The following is a 6,417-nucleotide window of genomic DNA, read 5'->3' on the forward strand; positions in this document are numbered from 1 at the left end:
TCGGGATAGCATTTGAAATGTAAATAAAGAAAATAATAATAATAATAAAAAAAAAAAAAAAAAAAAAAGATTACAGTCTCCCTGACCTGCATGTACTGTATGCTGAACCAATTATGTGAAACTGGGCCGAATATGCCCCGATCCCCAATTCTTTTGTATATAAACCCCTAGCTTTTGAGCCTCGTGGTCGATCCCTCTGTCTCGTTTGTGAGATATGTGTCGGCCCAGAGCTCCAATATTAAACTGCTTTGTGTGTGTGCAAGAAGATGGTGGTCTGTTGGTGATTCTTGGTGTACGATATCTCGGGGTTGGAGTGGGGAAGTCTCCATACGGAGGTCTTTCACTGTCCACTTCAAAACACAGCTTCTCCGACCAAGGTTGAAAGCAGCATTAGTCTATGGATAGATTAGTCTATGTTTTATAATTTATCAATAACGATATAATTTAGAATTATAACATACAGCAGGGCCAGGAGAACCATAACAACATGTTTTCAAATTCCTGGCACGTTTCACTTGGAGATTCAGGGGCAACTGAACAGGTATTCTCATGTGTTCTTTGTGTTTTCAAAATTAGGGTATTTGTAAGTTTGCTAGTTTGTATGCACACACCCATACAGGTATCGACAGTGAAGCTCTCAAGTTCCCAAATAAGACATCTTCAACCACCTTGATGTTCAGGGCCCAGCTGGACTGGAGATAATGTAAGAGTTGAAGCATGCGCAGGGGAACTCTAATATGTGGTAGTCTGGACATAACATGCCCGTTGCACCCATGAACTTACTGGAGCTGTGGTCGCCTGCACATGACAGACACATGATCAAGCCAGTCAGCACTCCAGCAGGCTCCAGGAGGGACTCTTCAGGTTCTGCCTCTAGCCGAGTAGTCGTTGGCAATAGCTTCTGGAGGAAGAGGAGTCATTTTTTTGTGGGTGTGACCGCAGGTAGATCGCTCACATTCCTGTGAATGGCCTCCCATGCATGCATACAGCACTAAGTTGACTCAGTGGGTTTTTTTTTTTTTTTTAAGGGAAAGGTCAGGAGAACAGAAGGAGTAGGAAGGATGAGTTGGGGATGAATAGGGTCAAGGCACATTGTTTGCATGTATAAATAAATCCATTTATAAATGTATATATAAATACATTGTATTGTCAAAGCATAAATAAAAGTATTTCTCAAAGATCCCAAACAAAAGAAAAGAACAACAAAGAAAAACACATTCCAAAGGGGGAAAATATATATCAAAAATTCCCCTCAATAATATATTATCTTAGAACACACTACCATCCAAACCTAATCCAAAGAACTATACTTTTGTTGTATTTAAGTAAATTTTACATACTGCAAAATTTACCCCTCCCCCAACGTAGAATTTAAACATACTCAAATGTGTCAACATGATCAATTTTAGGACTTTTTTTTTAAATCCCTAAAAGAAACCTGTTATAGTCAGGGTTTCTATTTCTGCACAAACATCATGACCAAGAAGCAAGTTGGGGAGGAAAGGGTTTATTCAGCTTACATTTCCATACTGCTGTTGATCACTAAAGGATGCAGGACTGGAACTCAAGCAGGTCAGAAAACAGGAGCTGATGCAGAAGCCATGGAGGGATGTTTCTTACTGGCTTGCTTCTCCTAGCTTGCTCAGCCTGCTCTCTTATAGAACCAAGACTACCAGCCCAGAGATGGCACCACCCACAAGGGGACCTCCCCCCTTGATCACTAATTGAGAAAATGCCTTACAGCTGGATCTCATGGAAGCATTTCCCCAACTGAAGCTCCTTTCTCTGTGATAACTCCAGCTGTGTCAAGTTGACACAAAACTAGCCAGTAGAAAGCCCATACTCATTAGTGTTGCTGCCTATTCTGACACTCTAGGCAAACATTTATTTACTTTCTATTTGTACAGATGTACTTAATTCAGGATATTTCACATAGAGTCCCACACTATATCACCATGACTGTTTTCCCCCTACTTAGCATGTTTTCAAAGGCTATTCATGACAGCGTGTGCCCTACTCCTTTCTACAGCTAGCAATATCCTGTGGTATGGGTATAATAAATGTTATTTACCCATCCATCAGCTGATGGGCATAGTTGTTTTCACTGTTCATTATTCCAGACAGTTCTGTGTGAACATATATGCTTGCTTTTATGTAAACAAGGTTTTCTTCATCTGGGTATTTACCTAGAAGTGGAAGGGTTGGGTCGTGTGGAAACTCTGTTTAATGTTATGAGAAATTGAAAAACTGTTCTCCAAAGTGTCTGTATCTTTTGAATCCCTACAAATACTATATATGGAGGTTTATATTTCTTTACATCCTTGAGAATGCTATTATAAGTTTTATTAAAGCCACCTTGGGTGGTTGTGAATTGGTATCTCTCTCACTCTTTTTTATTAAAGATTTATTTATTATATGTAGGTACACTGTAGCTGTTTTCAGGCACACCAGAAGAGGGCGTCAGATCTCATTACGGATGGTTGTGAGCCACCATGTGGTTGCTAGGATTTGAACTCAGGACCTATGGAAGAGCAGTCAGTGCTCTTAACCACTGAGCCATCTCTCCAGTGCCCCCATATCTCTTTTAGTGTTGGGTTTAAACCCAGGTCCCTGCATGAGCACCTACTCTCTCAAGCACGGGTTGGAGTATTGCCTCAGAGGTTGAGAGCACCAGCTGCTCTTCCGAAGGTCCTGGGTTCAATTCCAAACACTCACACAGCAGCTCACAAACATTTATAGCTACAGTCTCACAGGATCTGATGCACTCTTCTATGGTGCAGATATATATAGACAAGAGATGCATATGCATACAATACATAAATAACTCTTTAATCGGAAAACCGTCTTTAACACTGAACCAACCCCCAGGTCCAGTTTATATACTGTTTTGTTTACTTACTACGTCTCTCTCAGCAGCTTCACAAAAACTGTGACTATGTGTCTCCTGGCTCACTATCAGTCATAACCTTACTGCTTGGTACAATGACTGCCAACAGAAAATAAGTATAAATGCTTGTTTGATGACCTAATAAAAGGTTCTAATCCTTGCTTGCAATTTGCCAGATGTGCTGTGTAGGGCAGATTACTTAATTTTCTAGAAACTCTCTTTTCTCCAGCGGGACGGGTGATTCGTCTAGGTTGCCTAGCAAGCAGGGCTGAAGCAAAGGCTCTTGGGGCACAGTTTTGTTGGGTGGTATAACTGTAGGAAGGAGGGGCCAGGGATCAGGAGGAGGGACTGAAAGCACGGTTGAGCTTCTGACGAGATATGTAACCTCAGGCTCACAACCAAAAATATAAGAGCTGGGTTCCCAGCACCCACGGCTGTCTCTCCAGACACACACACACACACACACACACACACACACACACACACACACGCAGAGAGAGAGAGAGAGAGAGAGAGAGAGAGAGAGAGAGAGATGTACCCTCTTTCCCAACAATCCGTTTGAGAATGCAGTTGTGGTGGTGGTGTTTGTCTGAAATCCGACCTCCAGGGAGCCAAAGGAAGGAAGACTGTGAGTTTGAAGCTAGCCTGGGCTACATAGAAAGTTCCCAGGCCAGCCTGGAACAAAATAGCACAAAACTTGTTTGTGGAGAAAAGGGAAACTGTCGGGCATCAATCGATCCCAGGACCTCCAGGTAGACACAGGTGCTCCCCTGGCTGCAGTCCCGTGGCTGGAGCCCACCTGGAACTGGCCAGCACTGTAGCATGCTCACCCTGGAAGGGTCAGGGGAGGGGTGACCAGAAGACATACCTGGCACATAGTTGGCGATCAATCAATAAAAAAAAGGCATTGTCACTTTAGCAATAAATATTTTTATTTCTAAATCTTTTTATTGATGCTTTGTCAATTTCACATAGTGCCCCCGAAATCCCACTCATCTCCCTGACCCTCCATATCTGACCTCTGCCCTTGCAACACCCCCTCCCCAAAGGAAATAAAAACACAACAACAATAGCAAAACCATCTGGTCGTGGAAGCTGTAGTGTGTCACAGTGTGTCCCACAGGACACCCTTTTGCCCAATAGCTGTTCACTTTAATGAGTCATTGGTCTGGTTCGAGGCCTCCGGCTGCCTGCCACACTATCACTACTCGACCCTCACTGGGACTCTTCTCAGCTATCCTCTTCTTGCCCAGTGTCATGGAGATCCTGTAGCTTTGGGTCTGTACAGCCAGCCCCTTCACAAGCTCCACGAGCTCCAACAGTTCGTAGATATGGTGGAGTTGGTCAGCTCAAAGCCCTGGGTCTGGGCCTGGGTGGGAGCCGAGTTGGTCAGCCCTCCATCTTCCCTGCAACTTGTACCATCATAGCCAGCTTCCCTGCTTTGCCCAGGTGAGAGGTAGGGACAGCTCTCCTGCCTACAGTAGCAGTCAGGGGTCAGGCTTGGCTCTCCTGAGTTCATGCCATTGAGGCCAACTCTCCTATGCCCACACCACCAGGGCCAGCTCTACCAGTTACCCTGGTGAGCTCCTCTGCCTGTTCTCCCCAGGGCTGCAGCCAGCGAGGGGTGGGACCAGCTCCCCCTAGAATATTTGTTTCTTAAATCTTCCTCTCTTTGCTCCTCCTTTTTCTTCCTTCTTCTCTTTTTCCTTCCCTCTCCTTTTTTCTTTTCTCTTACTGGGGTATGTTAGGAAATCTAATTGGTGAGGAGGATGCCTTTGGCAGACCCATGTCAAAGTGTGCCCCTGAGAAATTCCACCACACAGACCTGGTGTGAAAGATATTCAGGGGAGAGAGTGGAGTGAGGACCTGGGGGAGCGGGAGAGGCAGGCAAGCGGGTATGTAGACATGCAGACAGATGGGAGCAGAACTGAAAGAGAGAGAGAGAGAGAGAGAGAGAGAGAGAGAGAGAGAGAGAGAGAGAGAGAGAGAATCTACATGGAAAAATTAGTGGAGAAATACCAGGAAAACAGGAGAATAAAAAGAAGCACAATGATTATAAAGTTTGAATTGGAAAATCACGTACCGGCATATGTATAGACAGAACCAGAATATAAGAGATGTGGATGGGGGGCAGTGGGGGGTGGGGTGGGAATCAAGATGTCAACCGCTGGAAGTTTAAGCCACATTCAAAGTGAAGGTGATGAGGATTTACATTTAAAACAACTGCAGCTGGGTGCTCGCCTTTAGTCCCAGCATGTGGCAGACAGAGGCAGGATAAACCCTTTTTCCAAAACAAACAACCCCCCAAAAAAACCAAAAACAAACAACAAATTGTGATCATTCCTTAGGTACTGCTCTTATCTCTCATCTATCTATCATCTATCTGTCTGTCTGTCTGTCTAGTGTGTGTTATGTCTGCTGCTCTTACCTGTGCATGAACTTGTAGAGGCCAGACGTTGACCTCAGGTGTCCTCTTTAACCGCTTCACAGGCTTCCAGGATCTGTCTTTCTTAGTTCCCCAGGACTGCTATTACAGGCATGTACTTGTGCCCATGAGTGCTGGGATTTGAACTTTGGTCCTCATGCTAGCTCAGCAAGCCATTGATCCACTGAGCCATTTGCTGGGCCCTCACACTGTTCCTGAGGCAAGGCTTCTTACTGGGACCTAGGCACTTGCCCGTTTGCTTGGCATGTGGCGAGGCTCACTGGCAAGGAAGCCTCCAGGAATCTGACTCTGCCTCCCGCATGCCAGTTTCTAATTTGTCCTCAAGCACTGCATCCACTGACTACCTCCCCAGCGAAGCTTCACATCTTATCCCATTAGAAAAATCTCCGCAGGGACAGGAGCAACTAGCAGAACAGGCACAGCCTGTATGCACGGCTTTGTGCTTTTTGGATTTAACTTTCTGAGTTAAATAACCATTTAATTTACAAAGGACATTTAAAGTCAGTTGGCAAGGAATGACCAGAAAGGTGAAGGAACAAAAAGGTGACGTGAATGGGAGAAACTGGCTGAGGACACAATGTTTTTTTTGCAGGAAAAAGGGAAGGTAGCTTGGGGCTGTGGGCGGGAGGATCTACTGGGACTTACTGACCACGTAGGAGTTGAGACAACGTATATGGGGAGGGGGGAAATATTCTGTCTAAACTGGCTTACTCACTGTGTATGGTTACTGTTTATTTTAAATAATACTGGACAGATCTACGATACCGTTTTTGGATAATGTTTTCTCACAAGACCCGCCCTTCTCCTTCTCCAAACCCCTCTCGGGTTTGGCAGCTTTTCCTTTAACTTGATTTGCACAAACTGCCAAAGGGATTTAACCTAGTAATTACATCGAAATAGATTTAGGACTACAAAGACGTGGCATGAAACTCAAGAGGTTTACCGTCGCTATAAAAGGATCCTAAGGTCGGCTGTCCTAACGGTACAGTGCGCCCTGACCACTTTCCAGCCGCAGTCGGAGGTAGGAAATAAAAAGTTTTACAAACACAATTCGTCAATTTGTTTAACCTCTCTACGCCAGAGC

This window comes from Mus pahari, chromosome 11 (assembly GCF_900095145.1).
Source record: "Mus pahari chromosome 11, PAHARI_EIJ_v1.1, whole genome shotgun sequence".
NCBI lineage: Eukaryota > Metazoa > Chordata > Mammalia > Rodentia > Muridae > Mus > Mus pahari.